Raw genomic sequence first — 22,725 nt, 5'->3', positions numbered from 1 at the left:
TGGCAGGGGCAATAGCGATGGTGGCAGCCGCGGCAGTCCCACTCTGGGCACCTTTCTGAATGAGCAGAGGCAGCTCGGGGAGAAGAGGAGACCAGGCAGCGCCCGCAGAGGCTCTGAGAAAAGCGGCGAGGGAGGAGAAGGGGGAGGAGGAGGAGGTGGAGAAAGGGAGGGGGGAGTGGGGAAGAGGCAGGGGGAGAACCCGGGAAGGAAAACCAGTAGCATCAGCAGCAGCAGCAGCAGCAGCAGCAGCAGCCGCCGCCGCCGCCGCCGCCGCCACAGCAGTGGCAGTAGCAGTAGCGGCAGTAGCAGCATTTAGCAGTAGCTTTAACAGCGGTAGCGACAGTAGCAGCCGCCCTCCTCGCTCTCTCCCGCGGACGGCCGCGGCCACCGCACTGAACCGGCTCCAGCGCCGAGCGCGCAGCTTGCCGGTGAGGCAGCCCCGGCCGGAGCGAGCAGCGGTGCCCGAGAAGAGCGGACCGCGGGAGCAGCCGGCAGCCACTGAGGCGCTGAGTTTCCGGGCCAGAGCCTGACAGCTCTGACTCCATCTAGCGCTGCGGCGGCGGCGGCGGCGGCGGCGGCGCCTGAGAGAGAGAGGCGCGTCCACCTGGCGGGCCCGGCGCATGGAGCTGAGGCAGAGGCGGCGGCGGCGGCGGCAGCAGCAGTAGCAGCAGCGGCGGCGGGGACAGCACGAGCAGCTGCGGCGACAGCGGCAGCCCAGCTTTGACTGCGGCCGCGCTAGCTCCAGCGCCCGCTGCCTGAGCCCGCCGGCGACGTGCGCCTCAGGAGTCGGCCTGCGAGGTTAGTATGAGCGCTGCCATCCAGTTACCCGGCCTTCTCGCCGGCTTCCCTGCCGGCGACGGGTGGCGGGGGCGACGGCGGGGGGTGGAACGGATTGGGGGAAGCCGAGCGAGAAGAGGAGGAAGGGAAAGCAGAAGTGGGGACGTCTGTGTGAGAATGGCGTGCGTGTGTGAGTCTGTGTATGAGGGAGTGAGGCCGCAAGGGCGAGAGATCCCGGCCAGCCCTGACAGGCACACTGCAATCTAGGAAAGGCCTCTGTGCTTGCGCCGGGGGGAGGGGAAGCGAGCGGCCAGAGCCGCGGCTCTCGCACGCACAGAACCGGGCAGCGGGGACCAGCAGAGTGCCGCCTCTTTTCGGGCTGGTGCCCGGGAGATCCTGGTCAGGAAAGAGGCACCAACACTGCTGGCTCCAGCGCGAGCGGGTAAACCCACGCAGCGGCCGCGACCCGGAGTCAGGGCCAAAGGGGCCAAGGTGCGAAGCGCCGTCGCCTGAGCCTCCGGTGCACAGGGCTGCCCTGGCGACCACAGAGCGCCCCTGGGCACGCGCCACCCGACCAGGGCCGCGGGCGGGTCTAAGTTGGGGGCTCCGCCGAGCCTCACCCAGCTTGTCACCTTAGCGGAAATTGGCCCGCGGCCCCTTCCCGCTCTCGGTGGCAGTCGAATCGTCCCTTTCCTGAGTGGCTTCTGGCGCTTCGCTCTGCCGCGCCCCACAGCACACGTCCGCTCCGGTCTTGCACACCCAGTGGGGCGGGGAGGCCACGAGCCCGCGCGGAGAGCCGGGCCAGCCTCCGGGAAAGTGTGGAAAACGCGCCGCTGAGTTGGCGCCGTTCTGCTGAGGAATCCAGTGGTTTCGGCATGACTGCTTCTGTCTGTCTGATTCTTGAGGGGCCGAATAATCCGCGCAAGGTTTTCTGTCTTTTTTGAAGTTAAAAAAAATTGGCACCCCCATTTCGACACCAGCACATTTGATTTTTGTCGAGCTCCTGGTTGCATTTTGGAATAAGTGGGTTTCATATTTTGCGTCTAGGTTTTGGCTCCCAGCATATTGTTGAATTCTGTGCACAGCAATATACTTAGCAATGTGGCCTTTTCCTAATGTTCCATTTTCTAGACTGTTATCTGAAAAGACATGATTTGTGTGTAGGGCATCCATGGCTGTTTTTTAAAAAGCATCTAAAACACTTTAATCTGGGATATGAATATCCACTCTGTTGTTTTTGGTAGAGGAGCAGAGTGTGCTGATAGTTGCTGAAATATTTTGCTTGGTGAGAAAAGGTGCTCCAATGGTCTTCTCTGAACTATAGAGATCATTTGGGTTTTGGGGGATGAATCTTCCTTAACATCTTTTACACATAGGATATCATATGAACAAACGTTTGGTTTACAGCAATGACGTTCCTTTGGCTGAGGAAATTTTACACTTATTTAAAATATATTTTAGAAGGGAACAAAAAAGCCCTAAGTAACTGTCATTTTACATATTAACTGGGAAACCAGCTAATCAAATAAAACTGGCTGAGTGTCTGAAACTCTATCCCAGTGAAATATGTGGCTGTGAATATAATTAACCATCTGTCTAGTGAGCAATTTAAATTTGGGCTGGTACATTTTTATTACAGTGTCTAATTTCTGGAAGACTTGTACATTTTACCCAACAGTAACAACAAAAACGTATTTGCTTACTAGGTCAAAGATTTACTCGTGTGATGGTGGGATTTCCCTTCCTTTCTCCCATGCCTCATCTTTCCTAGTCCCCATACTCCTTGACCTGGGAGGTCAAAATGAGCCTCTTGCTTTTGCAAATGGAATATTTACAATAGAGGAATTCAAACCAGGCATGGCAGCTAGTGATTAGACATTTTTGTTTCTTGGAACTACCTTCCAATATTTTACCTCCCACAGAACCTAGATAGATGGCATGCATTTGAGTTGAAAAAATACAATTTTTTGTGTACATGTGTTCAGATGGAGTAGTGATTCAACACCATTTAAGTCTTGAAATTTGACTCCATTTACTCCCTTATTCTAATTATCCACCTAGCTCTCCCTTAGCTGTCCCAACCGCCCTTCCACACCCCGCAGCCACACACTCACGAACACAAAAAAGTCACATCCTTTTGTCCTTATAGCTAGTTTTTTACATTAACAATATTCACATATGTGATTTTAACAGTATGTTGAGAAGCTGCTTTTTTAAAAATCAAGAGCATAACATGAAAAGGCATTGTACATATTTTTAAAAATTTTCCCTATGATGTGATTTTAACCAGAAATTTATTACAAGGGGGAAAAAAGGAATAGATTTTGAGTGGAGATGAAATGGCCCTAGGAAGATTAGGTTTCAGAGACCTCCACCAAATAGCTGTTGTTAACATAACATAACATAGCATAACATAACATAACATAACATAATTAAAATGAACCACAGATTGATTGTGCAGTGGGCTAGAGAAAGTTGTTTAAAGGAAAATGCTTTTAAAACAAATATTTGGCTAAATAACAGCTCTGATAAATGGATAACAATTATATAAGCACATGGTAAAATTTGACATATGTCAAGTCTGTTAAATAAATCAACTGTTCAGTGAATAAATAATCGATGCATCAGTGCTTTTTAAAACACACATACGCACATGCACACATGAGCAAACCTATAACACCCTGTTGCCAAAGTCAAACAAGTGCAGAACACTGATGCTTTCTCTGTATTTTACTCAATCTGTCTCGCTTCCCTTTTTTTCTGTTTTCCACAATTGTCTGATTACCTGTCAACTACCCAGTGAGCAGAGAGAGCTAAAGATGTGTTAGTGTTGCTTGTGTTTAGGAGGTGGGAGAAGAGAGATGAGAAAAATGATAAGTGCTGGATTTTAAACACTCAAAGATACATTCATGGATTTCTGACACAATCAAAAATGGAGGTCCTGGTCTTACAGAAGTATTTGTTTAGGAGAGGGACTAGTCTAATCAAAGAAGAACTGATTGCAGTTCCTGTGTTCCTAAGTCCAGTTCTAGTGAATACTTTTTTTCCTCCAAATCCCTTAGTAAGGGGAGAAAATGAGATTCTAATTGGCCTTTGGCTCTGTTACATTATCTTTAAACTTATTTATCTGGTGGCACATACATGATTTAAGTGTACCTGCTTGTGGCAACTAAAGGAGAGCAGGCCCGAAGTGGATGATAGGGAAGGGAAATGATATGCTAAGGAATAGGTTATCTGATTTCCTGCTTTTCCCATCTTAAAGATTTCAGATTTGGAAATTTTAATTTTTTCCTTTCTTTTTCCCCTTTTAGCTCCTCTGAAAAGTTGCCCATCAGCTAGCTCCCTAACCAACAGTTTCTCCACCAGAAAGCACCTTTTCAAACCCAAGGTCGTAGGGTTAGACACAAAGGACTTGGTTGAGCTCTTCATGCCACTTCTTTGGGGCTGCTTGGAAACAAAACAAAGGGCACTGGACGAGACAGCATCTCTTGGGGCTACCTTTAATGTTAGACCCAGAAAATTTAGTTTTTGGCAGAGGTGAACATTCCTCTAACTCTCAAACAACACTGGCCTTGTGCAAAGTAAGCATATCAACCTTGGGGAAATCTGCTTTGGGGTGGGGTCAGTCAGGAAAGTGGAGGTTTGAGGGAAGCTTCTCTTCAGGGATGGTAAGGCCTTTTCTGGGCCAGCTACAGGTAAGGAGTGAGGACCTTCTTTGTGTCTCTTCCCTCTAGTTCCTCATTGCCCACTGTGGTTCTTTGGTTTCTGCTAGGGAATTGCTCCTTTTCATCTCTTTTTCTATTGGTAAGTACTATGACTCGATGTCTTTCCCTCCCTTATTCTCTGGTAGAAAAAAGACTGATGTATTCAGGACCAACTACTATGTACATAATTTTTAGTTTTCTAAAGGCACTTGAGTAGATCATCTTACCCATCTCCAGTAAGATGACTTTGATATAAACAATTATCTACTATTTTCTCAAACACCCAAATCCCATTTGAAAAGTTACACTTCTTTCCCTCAGTAGCCCATTTTAAGTATTACACAATAGCCTAAGCAAGAAGTTGCTTCTAAGTTTTAACCTGAGGGTATTTGGAGGTTAGAGACCAAGATTATATGGTGGATTTGACTACTAGAGTAGTGCTATCCTCCATTGAGAACCAGGATAGAGATTCATTTTATTTGGGGGAAGTTAAAACATTTCCTCTATGGAGGACTATAAGTAGAGGGGGTCATATGTTGTGATATATACCTATTGTCCCAGCATACTTATTTCACTCCAAAATGTCCCAGTTTGGACCAGAAATTCTGTGGTCACCCTAACTATATCATCTTTAAATCAAACTGTGATTCTTGATTTGGGGAGATGGTTATATTTGTAAAACTTGAGAAGATAATGAACTTTAAAGATGTCTTAGTCCCTTAACCAGCTCAGCCTATCCTTTTCCTAGCTAAGAAGTCTTTTTGGAGGATAAGAATTCCAGAAATGATTCAGGCTTTGGGCTTGACAGAATTGGACTATTGGGTCTAAAGACTCCAAAATGCATTTGTGTGTGTATGCATGCACACATGTATGTATGTGTGTGTATATATATATATGTATGTGTATATATATATGTATGTATATATATATATATATATACACACACACACACACACATATACACATACACACACAGACAGGTGTTATCTACATGCTGGAGAGTGGGTGTTCTTACTTCTATGAAAGACTGGTAATAGATAATAAGCTTAAAGCATATCAGGGGGTATTTAAGATTTCAGAAGATCTTCCTAACCATGGCAGTTGTAAGACAAAGAGGGTGGTACCAACTGAAATGTGAATTCCTTTTAGAACATGTTTTGAGAAGTACACAAGTAACTATCCAGAGAGGTTTGCATGTAGTATTGTCAAATATATAAATAAATAAATAAACTTTATATATAATATGTGTGTGTGTGTGTGTGTGTGTGTGTGTATGTTACATATATTATGTATAGTTCCACTTGCCTTTTCTGTAGTGAAGAAGGTGACTTTTTAAACTGCCTTCCAGTTCTAAGTATCTGTGATTGGCTTTCATTGATCTAGGGCCAGGGTCAAAAGGAACTATGGCCCACAGGCCAAATCTGGCCTGCTATGGAAAAAGAAATAATGTAGACAAGAAATAAATGTGAAGCTATCTAGAGCTTCTTTTGCAAATGTTTTCAAGCTTCCCCTTCATAACTGAGCTTTGCTCATCGGCCTAGCCAATGTTAAAATGAGTCCACATTTCCTTAATACATATACCTACCAGGTGATATGTAGGGTTAGGGAGATTGTCCAGAACTTGGTGGGGTGGCAGGGGGATGCCTCCCAAAATGAAATCCACATGTGAATTTGTTTGTTTGAGTCAAAATGTCAATAGTGATATTTTCTTTCCTGCCTATTGCAGTAACCTAAATTTTGTGGTGCTAATAAATTTTTCCTGTCCTCCTTCCCAATATTTGCCATGTCATTCCAGACATCCATGTGATTTATTAACCCAGAGACCAGGTCTCAGCAACTTGCTTAAACACAGACCTGCTGCCTCTTTAGTTACTAAATAACTGGAACACATTCTGAAGAAGAGCTTTACTGAGTAGGGGGGTAGAAAAAGTGGGCCATCACTATCTAGCTTAGTGGTTCCTAATCTTTTTTTTTAGCATGAACCCCTTTGAAAATTTGATGAATGCCAAGGATACTCTCTTCAGAAAAGTGCTAATTTACATATATGACACTTGCATGCATTTAACCATGCATTGTGAGTTAAAAACCTCTGCACTAGCCTTTGCCCAGTTGTTGCAAGAATTCCTGTTGCATGGCTGTCATGGTCAAGGTAACATGAAATGGAAGCCATGAAAATGACTCTCAAAAAAGCCTGTTATTAGTATACTTGTGGTTCATAGCTCTCAGCTATTGTAAGCATTTTTCTAATTAGCCTTCACAGGCATTTTTTTAATTATGAAAAAAGAGTCACTTAGTGCTCACTTTGACATTACTATTCTCACCAAAAACAAGTCAGGGCTAGGCTCTCCAAATCCTTGAATTGTCAAATTTCAGATTCTTAAAAATGTCTGTTCAGCGCTCACCGTCCACAAGTTCATTATTAATATATGAAATGCATTACATAAAAGCTCACCCATGCTCACCTGCCCCCATCTCTCTCTCTCTCTCTCTCTCTTCATCTTTCTTTATCTCTATATATTTCTCTTAGCCAATGGCCTTGACAAAAATAGTAAATTGTTGATAGCACTGATTGTTAGGTATGGTGATGAAGTCAGAGAGGGAAGTGGTGTTCAGATATCTTCATAAGGACGCTTGAGACTCATGGGACTTTTGGAGTATTAGCTATCATGGAGATCTAACGTCATATATTAAAGGCAAAGCTCCTTAACCTCTGCAAACATGAATATATGGTCCTTGCAGTTGGGATGGTAGGAATATGTGGTGTTCCTATCCATGAATAAATGTTTCTTGCCTGTCTCTTTTCTTCTTTTCTTAGCAGTTTGGAATATGGCAGAGTATGAGGGCTAATGGAATTCTAAATTTGGAAGGGTCCATTAAGGATCATTTCTAATTCAAGTCAGCAAACATTTATTGAGCATCTACTATGTGCTGAGAACTGGGATATTAGGGACAGAGAAAATAATAAAACAGATTTTCCCGTCTTATAGGAAATTAGCTTTGTTCCTGGCTAGGTCTTTTTTTTCCTATCTTTACTAGTTTACCCCACCCTTCTTCTAATTCAGTGCATTTTTATATTATTTCTATACTCTCATTGTTCGAAAATAAGTATAAATGCCCTGTTTTCTAACACAGCAGGAAATTCCTTGGCCAACAGTTACCTCTAGCTAAGTTGAGACAAGATTTCCAGCCTCCATGGCACAAATGCTTCTGTTCTTATTTCTGCATTGGCTTAGCAGGTCTCATTTAATAGGGAGTAACATGTTTTTTTTCCCTGTGATTCTGAGGCAAGATTTCTATCATTGCTATTATTGGTGATGTGGAACTGCAAATAGCATTAGCCATGATGTGTTGACCACTGATTTAAGATTATAGTACACAGTTATTGACTTCTGAGTAATGAGTTGAATGTACTCTGCAAAAAGTCAGTTGTCCATATCTGAGTGTGTTAGTTTTTGACTCCTAGTTGGTAGTTGTATTAGTTTTCTGCAGCTGCTGTAACAAATTGCCAAAAACTTAGTGGTTTAAAACAACATAAATTTATTATCTTACAGAGGTCAAGAATCTGAAATAGATCTCACTGGGCTGAAATCAAGGTATGAGAAGGGCTGCATTCCTTTCTGGAGGCTGTAGGAGAGATTCCATTTCCTGGCCAGTTCCAGCTAATGGATTCTGCCCACATTTCTTGGTTCATGGCCCCCCTCCATCCTCAAAGTCAGCAATGGTGGACTGATTCCTTACATTGCATCACTTCAGTCTTGCTTCCATCATCACACTTCCTTCTCTGACTCACTCTGCTACCTCCCTCCTCTACTTTTAAAGATGCTGGTAATTAAATTCGGTCTACTTGGATGGATAATATGGGATAATCTTTCCATCTCAAGGTTAGTTGATTTGCAAGCGTAATTCCATCTGCAGCCTTGATTCCAGTTGTGCCATATAACCTAACACATTCACAGGTCATAGGAGTATGATGTGGACTAATTTGGAGGGTCATTACTCTGCCTACCACAGTGACTTGATGGTTTTTTTTCTTTCATTTTGAAATAATTACAGATTTACAGGAAGTTGCAAGGCCAGACAGGTCCTATGTACCCCTCACCCAGTTTCCCCAATAATTATATCTTACATAACTATAGTATAAGACCAAAACCATGAGCTTGATATTGGAACAATGGATATGTTCAGCCCTATGTCGTTTTATAGGATGTGTAGATTTCTGTACCACTACCACAATCAAGATAAAGTACTACTCCATCACCACAAAAGATCTCTCTTGTGCTACCTCTTTTTTGTGTGTTCTATCTCTTTATTGTTTTTATAGTCACACACCTGCCTTAACCCCTGGCAATCACTAATCTTTTTTTCTAAATCTACAGTTTTGTCTTTTCAAAAATGTTAACAGTATGTAGATTCCTCAAAAGACCAGGAATAGACTTACCATATGACCCAGTAATCCCACTCCTGGGCATATATCCAGAAGGAACTTTACTTCAAAAAGACACCTGCACCCCAGTGTTCATAGCAGCACTATTTACAATAGCCAAGACATGGAAACAGCCTAAATGTCCATCGACAGATGACTAGATAAAGAAGCTGTGGTATATTTATACAATGGAATACTCTTCAGCCATAAAAAACAACATAATGCCATTTGCAGCAACATAGATGTCCCTGGAGAATGTCATTCTAAGTGAAGTAAGCCAGAAAGAGAAAGAAAAATACAGTATGAGATCGCTCATATGTGGAATCTAAAAAAAAGTGAACATAAATACAAAACAGAAACAGACTCATAGACATAGAATACAAACTTGTGGTTGCCAAGGTGGTGGGGGGTAGGAAGGGACAGACTAGGATTTCAAAATTTGTAGATACTGACAGGCATATGCAGAATAGATAAACAAGATTATACTGTATAGTACAGGGAAATATATACAAGATCTTGTGGTAGTTCACAGTGAAAAAAAATGTGACAATGAATATATGTATGTTCATGTATAACTGAAAAATTGTGCTCTACACTGGAATTTGACACAACATTGTAAAATGACTATAACTCAATAAAAAATGTTTAAAAAATGTTATGTAAATGGAGTCATAGAATATTTGACCTTTTCACATTAGTTTTTTTCACTCAGCATAATGCCCTTGAGATCCATCCAAGTTGTTTTGTGCATAAGCAGTACATTCATTTACACTACTGAACAATATTCCATGGTATGAATTATGACAATTTAACCATTTACCTGCTGAGGGACATTTTGGTCGTCTCCAGTTTTTGGCCATTACAAATAAAGCTGTACGGGTTAGTGTGTAGTTTTTCATGTGAACGGATTTTCATTTCTCTGAGGAAAATGCCCAGGGGTGTGATTACTGGGTCATATGTTAAGTGTATATTTAGTTTTTTAAGAAGCTGCAAAACTATTTTCTGGACTGCCTGTACATAACTTATCACAGTCTACTAGTATCAACATTTTACCTGTTTGAATAAACCCTACCTTTTTTTAAGCTATTTTATCCTCCCTCATTTGTAATATTATTGTCCTAAATATTTCCTCTGCGTATATTTACAACTACATCAGATAGTGTTATAATTTTTGCTTCAACCATCAAACATAATTGAGAAAACTCAATGGGAGAAGCAAAGTCAATTGTATTTACTCTTTCTGTTGTTATTCTTTCCTTCCTGAGGTTTGAAGAGTCCTTCTTTTATATTTTTCTTTCTGTTTAGAGAACTTCCTTTAGCCATTCTTTTAGTGCAGGTTTGTTAGCAACACATTCTGTTAGTTTTCCTTTATCTGAGAATTTCTTGATTTCCACTTCATTCCTGAAGGATATTTTCACTGCATATAGGATTCTGAGTTGACAGTTCTTTTCTTTCAGCACTTAAAATGGTTGTGCCACTCCCTTCTGGTCTCCATGGGTTCTTATGAGAAATGTGCTGTCATTTGAATTGTTTTCCCCTTGTTAGTAAGGCATCATTTCTTTCTCACTGATTTCAAGTTTAAATGTCTTTAGTTTTCAAAAGTTTGACTATGATGTGCCTTGGCATATATTTCTTTGGGTTCATCCAGTTTGGAATACTCTTAGCTTCCTGAATCTATGGGTTTGTCTTTTGCCAAGTTTGGGAGTTTTCAGCCATTATTTCTTTGAATACTTTTTCTGTCCTGCCTTCTTTATCCTATTGGTCCAGTCCTCCAAAAATAACAGGGAAGTTAAACATTTCTTTATAGTCCCACAGGTCCCTGAGACCCTGTTCATTTTTTTTCAGTCTAATTTTCTTTGTCGTTCAGATTGGATAATTTCTGTTGTTCCATTTTCAGGTTAGCTAATTCTTTTCTCAGTCCTCTTCATTCTATTGTAGAGCTCACCTATTGAGATTTTTTTTTAAAATTTCAATTATTGTATTTTTCATTACTAAAATTTCTACCTGGTTCTTCCACATATCTTCTATTTCTTTGCTGAGACTTACTATTTTCATTTGTTTTAAGAGCATTTGTAATTGCTTATTGAAACATTTTTATCATGGCTGCTTTAAAATCTTTACCAGATAATTCTAACATCTCTGTCATCTTGGCTTTGGTGTCTATTGCTTGCATTTTTCATTTAGCTTGAAGTCTTTCTGGTTCTTGGTATGACAAGTGATTTTTTAACAGAAACCTGGACATTTTCGTAGTACATTATGAGACTGTGGATCTTATTTAAACTTTCTTTTTTAGCTAGATTTTTCTGACACAGCTTCAGCAGGGCAAGGGAATGTGCTGCCTTTGTTACTGCCAGGTAGAAGTAGACATTCAGGTTCCCCTCTGAGCCTCTGTTGACACTTGAAGTACAGGGCTTCTCATTACTGCTGGGTGGGGGTTGGAATTAAGTCATATTTCAGGTGCTTAATAACCATATGTGGTTAGTGGATACCATATTGGACAACACATGTGTAGAACATTTCCATCACTGTCTAGGAAGGGTAGGGATGGGAAAGGTAACTCGTTCCTATAAGAATTGAGGTTTGGGGTTAGATACTGTGGCACAGGTAGAATAAGACAAGGACCTAGTTATTGGATTTGAGGTCTATGGCTGCTTTTTTTTTCCCCCGAAAACCTGAGGTGTTCTAACTACTGGAGAGATATGGATACAGGGAACTCAACTGGACATTGTCAACCCAGAAGAGTTGGTAGAAACCATACCATAGTATTAACCAAGTTTCCTCCTCTCAATCGTTGTAAGAGAGGCAGAGTGCCATACTGCAGACCCCTGTACCACTCCATTTGGTTAAAGGGAAATTCTTCCTGACTGGGGAGAAGTTAGTTTGTTTATTCATAGTAACAAACTCCACCTCCATGACTGAAGTAACCATTGATTGAGGAAATGTTAACAAAAAAGAGTAGCTTATGAAAAGGGTATTCATTTGAATTGTAGAATCTAGGGTTTATTTGGCATCATGGTGGCCCCAATGTTCTGATCCTTGAGGCTTCCAGAATGCTCATCCTGTTGGGGGGCATTTGTGAAAGAGCTCTGTCCTTCACGGAGCTCTTTGTTGACTTGTTGGCACTTTTTTGTCCAAGGCCCAGAGAGTCAGTAGACCCTGTTACACAGCTTCTTTGTACACTGGCATAACTGTTGCCTTCTCAGATCTCTCTTTACTTAGATTTGTAGGAATGTCCTCAGTGTCGAGTCAGTGTTCTCAATTTCCCCTTGGGGCAGTTCAGTAACATTTTGTCTTACTGGCTCTCTGTATTTGTGAATACATCTCTGAGTGCTTGCTTTTATGGTTGCCTATGTACTTTGCCTCTTGGCAAGGGAAAAGGTATACCCATTGTCTATTGAATGTATATATTATGTAAGGTATACCCATTGTCTATTGAATGTATATATTATGTATGGTATATAAGTCACATTGCCCTTTCCCATAGCAAATCTAATATGTATATAGCTGTGGCCTTGACATGTTAAGATGTTTCATAAATGACATAGTCAAATCCATTTGGCTAAATAGATGAAAGGAAAGGGAATTGTGCCAGTGCTACAGTAAGTTTTTCAGATTTATTTTGCTTGACTTAAATCTAGACAAAAACACATACTTATCTGAAGAAGAAGCAATTTGAAAGTTAGGCTTAAAGAGAGAAATAGGCATGATTTATAACCGAAGGTCAAGGTGTTGGTTGCAAATCCAGGACCATGGCTCACTTAGATTCTTCCATATGTGTATTTGTAGGGAAGAGGTGAGTATTCCAGGTCTGCCACTCAAATATGGGGATGATATAGTGGGAGCAACCAAAATCCTGATTTGTCACTTTGTGTCTCAGAAAGGCTCCAAATATACACCACTTAATTTTGAAGTCAGTGGTCACCAGTTAAGCAGAAGGCCGAAGGATCTGGATACCGCTGTACAGACCTGGGAAGAGAACCTGGGATCAGCCTTTCTTGCCATTGATCTTACTCTTTTCCTATAAGCCACTGTTTTGTGCCCTATGTCAATAATGCTTTGGTAGCTACATGTACATATATTTAGCACCTGAATAAATGAAAAGACCCATTTGTTTATTGTCCAGATAAGGTGGTAATGTCATGATATTGCTGACACCAATGATTCATGATTCACCAAGGACAAGTCACTTCTAGCCAACCACTGAAAGATGCTGAAATGCAGGTAGGTGGACTAATCTCTCCCTTTTGATTTTCACCTCTACCATTCTACCCTCAGGTATGACTTTGATATCTTCCAGAGCTGAGCACCATTGATTAATGGAGGCCTAAAGTAGATGCAGCTAATGCCAGGAATGGGGTTTCTTTACTTTCTGAAAATTCAGTTTATTAGGCTTAAGAATCCACAGACCTACCTCAGACAGCCAGGCTACATACTAGACAAGAGTACCCTCAAATTGCTCTTCTAAATGAAAAGCCATTTTGGCATAATATGCACTGAAATTAAAAGTGTGATCCTAGGTATGCTCTTTATTTTGCCCTCTGTACTTCTGGGATTCCTCAGCATTTCTCTGAACTACATGGCTCTGACCTCACTCCCAATATCCCTTTAGAAGGCCCTTTGTTATGAGCTTCTCCCTTCTCCATGTGTTCTATTCATGGCACTGAAATGCTGGGTGTCATACAATGTGAGGTAGCATCATCAGCTATAATGAGCTCCAAGGAGGATGCTGGGGTGACCAGCTGTTTCCAGACCCTCAGCTAGAAGGAGTGCTCAAGCAGCTGGGATAGCCTGAGGTGGGAGAGGCAGCAGTGGATGATAGGGCAGAGAGCTGCTGTCTGGGCTTGTTGCTGAGATAGCCAGCTGAGGGGGACAGCTGTGTGTTCAGTGGTCTTGAGGAAGTGAAAAACTAACACTGGTGTGTCTTCATTCAGTTTTGTTAAGGGACTCACTGGAAGTTTCTGTCCAGAGGACCATAGGCACTAAAACTGCCAATAATAACACCTTATAATTCTGTAGCTCCTCTTCTAAAGGATTCAAAGTGTTCCTATGTTTATTTTATTTGACCTCACAAAAAACCTCATGGACTTAGGAAAAGTAAACACTGAAGACCACATAGGACAAATTACTTCCCCTCCCTGGGCCTCAGAGTCTTCAAACTGTGAAATGAAGGCTTGGTCTAGAGCTAATCTCTAAGATCTTTTCCCACAGCAACAGTTACCATGATGGTAACATTTTCCAGACGGGGGAATTGAGTCTCAGATACTTTAAAGTGAGCTTCCCAAAGCCACACTGTAAATCAGGGACAGAATGCTTATTATAGTCCAATCCCTGATCCCTTCCTTTAGATTGCCCTACAAGTGGTCTCTTTGAACAGTGAGGTAAGGGGAACTCTTGCTTCTGAATATATAAAGCCTGTGCTCCATTCCACTTAACACTCTTCCTCGCCTTCACAGCCTACCCACCCCCCTCACTTATCAGCAGGGCCTCAACCATCCCCTTGATGTTGCCCGGGATCCATATCTCATTTGACTATAGCCACTTTCCTTCCATGTTGTGTGGCTGGATGCAAGGTCATTGCTACCCTTAGAGAGTAAAGTCTAGAGACAGCACTTCAGTTATATCAGCCAAGAGAGGCTATGGCTTCTGGGTGTGGCAGAGAGTCAGGGCAGGAAGAGCCATTCAAAAATATTGTATTGTAAAGTGCCCACAAACAGCAAGGAAGGCTGAGGGGAAAGGGCTGACAAAATGGGGCATGGGGGAAATCAAGAGACAGTGAGTTGATAAAAGCAGATGGATTCAATTGTCAATCAGTCTGCAGCAAAGAATAAAGATGACTGTGATTTTTTCAGAGTTGGGGGATAAAATGGCATTTCTGACTGTGATGGGGATTTATTTAGCTTGGGGAAGGGCAGTAGGGGAAAAATGAAGAGCTTTTATCTTCGGCAGGTTCAGCTTTTGTAGTAAGACATTTAGCTTAAGAAATGTTGTGAACTGAGTACTATGAGGGAATATATTCAGAGACCCATTTTCCCCATATGATTCTTGGAAACCAGTAGAAGTTTGGTTCAAGAAGGGATGGCAGAAGGTGATTTGTGGTGTTGTAACAGCTGCCTTGGAAGCCAAGATGGAAAATTTGTCCCTGAAAGGCTAGATAGTTGGAGGGGACTCATTGGAAGTTTCTGTCCAGAGAAAATCAATGAAACAGAGTAGGGTTTTAAATACATATAGTAGGGGATGGGGACTGGAACACCCAGGAGCCCCCACTTTGCAATGGGTCCATTTATTAAATCTTTGGCTTATGGAGTTTGTTAGTTACTTTTGGGCAAGAAGTTCCTGAGGCTCCCAGGGCCTCACTGTATCTGATCTTAGTGACCCCCCTCTTTCATTTGTCTTTGTCCTGTTACTTTTTTCTCTTTCCTATTTCCCTAGTTTTGAAACTAACTTCACTTACCATTTATCAGAATAATCCATGAACATTTCACAGATTTTTAAAACTATGGAAAAGAAATGATCAAACTTTCCCTTTTAAAAAATGACACATTTTATTTAGAGTAATTAGAAAAATAGTGAAAAACATTCAGAATGAATAATGTAACAAACACACCTAGATCTCTACTCAGAATTGATAACCTTAACATTTTTTATTGTGGTAAGAACACTTAACATACCTAACCACTTAACATATTTTTAAGTTTACAATATAGTATCGTTAACTATACACACTATGTTGTAGAGCAGATCTCTAGAAATTATTCATGTTGCATGACAACTGTGACCATTTTTAACATAAAGTTTGCTTTAGATTTTTTTTCCCAGTGCCTAGAAATAATACATTACAGACAAGTTAAATTCTGCCCCCTATTCCTTTCTATTCATTCCCAGAGGCAAAGATTAATTTGGTATGTATTCTTACATGTCATTTAAAATTACATAAGTAATATATAGAATTGTTCTGTGTGTTTTACACAGAACAATTTACATAAATATATCCTAATGTATGTGTCATTCTGAAGCTAGTTTTCTTTTCCTTCAGTCAGCATCTTGTTCAGGGATGTATTCCATTTTCCTTTTTATATTCCTTTTTTCCACTCTAACTGAACTCTAGAGCCTATTACATGTGCATTACTTTTTCATGATAGTTTTCATGATAATATATAATCACATTACAGGAAAACTGGAAAATCCAACCAATTGATAGCTCTTAGGAACAATTTGCAAAGGTTCTAGGCAGCTCAGCCAGCCCAGTGGTTTTGGCTATAAAACACTGAAGAGTGAGATTGGAGAAATCTCTAGGGATATCTCCTTGTCAGTTGCCTACCCCATTTTATAAAGGAGTAACAGAGGCTCAGAGAAGGAAAATTACTTAGCAACAGCACACATCCATTTAATACTGTACTGAACACTCCTGAATCCCTGTCCTGTATGTGAAACATCTCCATGGCCAAAAAAAAAAAAAGAGAGAGAGAGAGAAAAGAAACTGAAAAGTGAAATTATATGTTATAAAAACAATCCATTTTGATAAAGTGTGATAAATACAGAAGAGTATAAAAATGAAGAAATCAAAGACTGCCCAATTTTATATGTTTATTTTCTTATCTTTTTTCCTGTACACTTTTTATGTTTCTGTGGATGTACCTTATCTTGCTTTTTTCCCACTTAACATTATAATGTCATAATGCACAGTTTTCAAAAAACAGATTTATATGTTGAAATTTTGCCAATGAATAATTTTAAGGCACAATTTTGCTATATAGCCATTAAAATAGCATAGGCAAGGACTTATGTAGAGAAGGAAACAAGGACCATGATATATTCCCCAGCAAGTTTGTTCCTGTCCTTTGACCAGATCTTGTTCTTCTGAAAAGCAAACAACAAAACCTAGATTGACATTGTCAGGATTCCTTCTCCTGAATTATTCATTCAAAACAGTTAGATTGTGGTCTGAAATGGTTTGGGGTATGACCAAGTGATGCCCTGATACACCCCTCCACCTCCAATCCAAGGGTAAGAGGTGCCCCTGAGGCCCACAGGGAGTCAATTTTGGGGCTGCTGAGCTCAGGGAAGCCACCCCAAGGAAGAGATAGTGATTGTTTTCCCTGATCTATGGGGTGAGGTAGGGTGTTCAATTTTTCCAGAGCTTGAGCACAGACAGGTTAACAGTCTTTAAAACTTCTTCAGCATTTATGTGAGAGAGACATCCATCCTTGACAAAGCCACACCACTTCTACACACACGCATACATGATTAGAATTGTTGAGTACAATTTTGGTTGCATCCATTGTCATACATGCAAAACTGTACCCAACTATCAAGACCTACTGGGAGAAAGAGAGGTGATGGTTTATCATTCTAGACAGTTCAGTGTTTTTGAAACAATGAAGCACTGAGAGATCAAGCTATTCACTCAAGGTCACACAGCAAAAAAAAAAAAAACAGGATGCTGAGATTAAAAAATAAAGTGAAATGAAAGCATCGTTATTCTTAGTCTTGGGTCTTGGAAAGCCAAGCCTTAGCCCGCTGAAACTCATCACACTTTTGCCTTAATCAGTTTAATTCATTGCTAACTTGCCCTTGCTGCCTTTGATTCTCTTTAGATGGGCCAAATGTCAATTCATAGTACTTGTTCAGAAGTGCTTGACAGTTTCAGTTTTTCAGTTCCAGCCTCTATTCTTTCACACAGGTCTGGCAAGCCAGGAGTCACGCCAGTGGCTAACTGCATTTCTGCCTCAAGCTTGCTCAGGACTGGTATGTGTGTGTTTGTCTGTGTGTGTGTGTTCACAAGTGCATGTACGCCTGCAAATTAGTAAGTAATGCAAGATTGGAAATGTTCAAGATTTTAAATTGAAATAATTAAACAAATTCCTCTAAGAAGAACCCTCTCCCCTGCCAGAAGATTTTATTTTTAAAGATACTTATTTCTGCATTGATTGAGGTTTAGAACTAGACAGGATGAGACTCAGCAAATGTGTGTTTTGCTGGGACATAGGGTGCTCTTGTTTCCAGGTCACAGAAGCCAATGTTGGAACAAGTCCCAGCTGTGTTTACCCCTAGATTCAAGTTTCAATTCAAGGGAGCTTCTTCCACACCCTTTTCCCCTCCCCCCTAGCAAAAGCTGCAGAGCTAAAGCTGCCTTTATAACAAGGAGTGGCTTTAAGCACCGAGTAGCATTTGCCCTTCAAACTAGGCAGACAACTTCTGTGTGGGAGTCTGAACCTACCACACCTATCAAAGGCTTTGGAAAATGTGAGGTGGCACTTACTCCATCTAAACTCCAAAGAACTTGCCTGTATTTTGACTAGCTTGGCTGTGGGAAATCTTTCTTTTTTCCCCTATCCAAAGGCCCCCACTTAACCCATTTGGTCTGAATGTGTGGGTGTAGGGGATACAGGGGTGGGGTGGCTGCAGAAATTTCACAGCTATTCTCAGACCCAAGGATGGTGGCAGATGAAGAAGTCCATTACTCATCTATTTCCAGTGTCTCAGGTAAGTGACGATTGCAGTCCTCACTAGGAAAGACAAGAGAGGCAAGTAGATGTGGAAGAGTTGCGAGGGATCTCAGCCACAGATCAGTGAGATCAGTGCTTGCCAATATATTCATACCCTCCCAAACCCTTCCTTTATCTTTTTTTCATAAGGCCTAGTGCTTCGAAGAGGTTTTTTTCCCCTGAAAAAGCTACATTTATTAAATAATAGCTTCTCAATGTTCATACACAATACACACATGTGTGTCTGATCAGCATGGATAACCAATATTATTGTGCTTGGTTGCTTTAATTCCAGGGAAAAGCAAAGAAACTTGACATTTAGATAACTAGGGCAGCTGTATGATAGTTAAGTGCTCTGTTTTCTTTAAAGTTTTGAAATGTTGAAAATGATTTGAGGATCCCAGTGATTATCTTTGTGATCTGTTAAGATGACCAGGGACCTCAGGTTGGGAACTACTGATCTAGTTAACCCCTCCCTGCATCTTTAAGTTAACGAGTTAAGGCTTTGGCCAAATAGAAAGTTAATCTTTGAGCTGGGATTAAAACTCATCCCATTGGGGGCCAGTTTGTATCCTTATACTTGGCTTCCCCTGTGATTCTTCTGGCTTATAACTTTGACTCATCTATAATTAAATATTTTAAAGGTCATGAAGGGGACTCTCAGTCAAAATCTATATTAGGATTCTTCAGAGAGCCAGAATCTATCTGTCTGTCTGTCTGTCTGTCTATCTTATCTATTTACATACACACATACACAGTAAGACAGAATCAATATACACACACAGTAAGTAATTGGCTCCTGTGATTATGGAGGCTAAGAAGTCCCACAAATGTTGTCTGTAAACTGAAGACCCAAAAAGCTGATGCTGTACTTCCAGTCTGAATCCAAAGGACCAGGAGGGCCAGTTATATAAGTTCCAGTCCAAGGACAGGAGAAAACCAATGTCTCAACTCAACAGTCAGGCAGAAAGAGACCTTAATATACATTAAAGTCACATAGGATGGTTTGAAACTGCCTTGAGATTTGAGACAGCCCCTCAGCTTCTGGGAGGGTTATTAAAGGAGCTCTCTCACTCCATTTATCTGGAGCTCAAAGTCATTCATAGATATAATATACTTAAAGAAGACCTACTAAGTCTAAGAAACTATCACTGGAAGGAGGGAGGTGGTAGCAGTAATAGTGGAGTGATAGGTGAGTTAAATAGCTCACATTTCAGGGAAACTGTTTTTCTATGGGGGAAATTTGTGCACAGGACTGTTTCTAAGGCTGGACGTGAGATAGTGCATGCCTCTGGGGGTTGTAAATTTCATATATAATACTTTCTTCCCTGGGACTGAAAGGTGTATGATGGAGCCAGGTAAACCAGCTGCCTATTCCTAACTGCTTACTAGCAGAAGAACTGTTATAAGTTGTGCTTCACCAGTGCTTTGTGCAGCAAATCACAACAAAATTTAGAAGCACTACCACCCTGGCCATTTGTATGTTTACTCATTAAGACTCACATTGACAACTTGGCCACAAATGTTTTTTACCTCTTGGAAATAACTAGGAGATCATTTAAACCATTTTATCTGATACAGTAATCACTTCTTCTAGATTAATATATCCATGAATAGGCAACTACCTCCAAAGGCAGTACATACCAGACATTCATTCTTTTTATTTTATTTTATTATTTTTAATTGTGGCAAAATACACATAACATAAAATTTTCCATCTTAACCATTTTTAAGTGTACAGTTCTGTGGAATTAAGTATATTCCCACTGCTATGCAACCATCACAACCATCCATTTCTAGACCTCTTTTTATCTTGCAAAACTGAAACTGTGTACCCATTCAGCAATAACTCCCCATTTCCATCCTCTCCCCAGACCCTAGCAACCACCATTCTACTTTTTGTCTCTATGAATTAGACTAGTGAAGGTTCCTCATGTAAGTGGAGTCATACAATATTTGTTCTTTTGTAACTGTCTTTTTTCATTTAGCATAAAGTCCTCAAATTTCATTCATGTTGTAGTCTGTGTCAGAATTTCCTTCCTTTTTAAGGTTGAATAATATTCCATTGTATGTATATATCACGTTTTGTTTATCAATTCATCTCAGTGGACATTTGACTTGCTTCCACCTTTTGCCTATTATGAATAATGCTGCTGTGAACAAATACTGCTTTGAGATCCTGTTTTTAATTCTGTTGGGCATTCACCCAGAAATGGAAACATTAGATCATATGGTAACTCTATTTTTAATTTTTTGAGGAACTTCAATACTGTTTTCCATAGCAGCTGTGCCATTTTACATTCCCACAAACAGTGCACAGAGTTCCAAACTTCTACATCCTTGCCAACATTTGTTATTTTCTAGTTTTGCTGTAATAGCCGTTCTAATGTTTGTGAGGAGCTATCTCATTATGATTTTAATGTGCATTTTTCTAATGATTGGTGATGTTGAGCATCTTTTCATAAGCTTATTGGCTGAGTTGTAGGAGTTCTTTATATATTCTGAATATTAATCCTTTTTCAGATATATGATATACAAATGTTTTCTCCCATTCCATGAATTTACTTTTCACTTTGTTGGTAGTTTATTTTGATCCACAAAAGCTTTTCATTTTGCTATAGTTCAGTTTATCTGTTTTTTATTTTGTTGCCTGTGCTTTTGATATCATATCCAAGAAATTACTGCCAAATGCAACTTTGTGAAGCTTTTGCCCTACGTTTTCTTTCAGCTTTTACATTTAGGTCTTTGATCGATTTTGAGTTAATTTTTTTATATGTTGTAAGGTAAGGGTCCAGCTTCATTTTTTGGCATGTGGATATCCCATTTTCCTAACACCGTTTTTTGAAGACTGTCCTTTCCCCATTGAGTGGTCCTGGCACCCTTCTTGAAAATTCTTTGACTGCATATGTGAAAGTTTATTTCTGGGCTTTCTATTCTATTCTGTTGGTCTATATGTCTGTTCTTATGCCAGTACCAAAAAAAAAATTATTACTGTAGTTTTGTAGTAAGTTTTGAAATCAGTAAGTGTGATGCCCCCAACTTTGTTGTTATTTTCAAGATTATTTTGGCTATTTGGGATTCCATATGAATTTTAAGATGGATTTTTCTATTTCTGCAAAGAATGTCATTGAGTTTTTTATACAGAAGAAAATTGCACTGAATCTATAGAATACTTTGGGAGGTTTTGACATCTTAACAATATTACATCTTATAATCCTCGAACATGAACATCTTTCTATTTTTTAGTGTCTTCTTTGGTTTCCTTCAGCAACATTTTGTACTTTTTAGTGTGTAAGTCTTTCACCTCCTTGGTTAAGTTTATTCCTAAATATTTTATTCTTTTTTTATGCTAGTATAAATGGGATAAATTTTCTTAATTTCCTTTTTGGCTTGTTCATTGTTAGTGTATAGAAATACAGCTGATTTTTGCATGTTGATTTTGTATCTTGAAACTTTGCTGAATTCGTTTATTCTAGCAGTTTTTTGTGGAATCTTTAGGGTTTTCTATATATAAGATCATGTCATTTCATTTGTATACAGACATGAATTTATTTCTGCCTTTCCAATTTGGATGCCTTTTCTTTCTTTTCAGAAAGCCTATTCTTAAATTGAGTTGAAATATATTTTCTTATGGCTTTCCTTGTTTTTTTTTTAAATAAACTTTTAATTTTAGAACAGTTTTAGATCTACGGAATTCTTGTGATGATAGTATAGAAATATACCTCACATCATTTCCCCTGTTATTAATATCTTCCATTACTATGGTACATTTGTGAAAATTAACAGATGTTAATACATTATTATTAACTAAAGTCCATATTCCTACTGCCTTAGTATCCCCCTAACATCCTTTTGCTGTCCTGGTATCCCATCCAGGATAGCACATTACATTTAGCCATCATGTCTCCTTTGCTACTCTTGACTATGACAGTTTCTCAGACTTTTCCTTGACAGTTTTGAGGATTAGCAGTCAGGTATTCTGTAGAATGTCCCTCACTTGGGATTTGTCTGATGTTTTTATCATGATTAGACTGGGGTAGTATGTTTAAGGGAGGATGATCACAAAGGTAAAGTACTATTCTCATCACATCATATCATGTGTACATACTATAAACATGATTTATCACTGTTGGTGCTGACCATGATCACCTGACTGAGGTAATGTTTGTCAGGCTTTCCCAGGGTAAAGTTACTTTTTCTCCATTTCCATAATGTACACTTTGGAAGGAATTACTTTGGACAGTCCACACTTTAAGACTGGGGAGTTATGCACCACCTCTTTGAGGATGGAGTATCTGCATAAATTATTTGGAATTCTTGTGCACTGGAGATGTGT

At 40.1% G+C, this 22,725-nt stretch overlaps 1 protein-coding gene across 1 annotated transcript in view; it reads left to right on the top strand.

Moving 5' to 3' along the window:
• Positions 1–226: 226 nt before the first annotated feature.
• The window catches only part of NEXMIF (neurite extension and migration factor), a 143,974-nt gene continuing 121,475 nt past the window's right edge, over positions 227–22,725 (top strand). The window contains exon 1 of the mRNA XM_006217159.4: positions 227–798. The gene's annotated coding sequence lies outside the window, so the exon portion shown is untranslated. The remainder of the gene's footprint in view (positions 799–22,725) is intronic.

This window comes from Vicugna pacos, chromosome X, assembly GCF_048564905.1.
Source record: "Vicugna pacos chromosome X, VicPac4, whole genome shotgun sequence".
Lineage (NCBI taxonomy): Eukaryota > Metazoa > Chordata > Mammalia > Artiodactyla > Camelidae > Vicugna > Vicugna pacos.
Note: the sequence above shows the minus strand (reverse complement) of the source record. Positions and strands in the feature narration are given on the sequence as shown.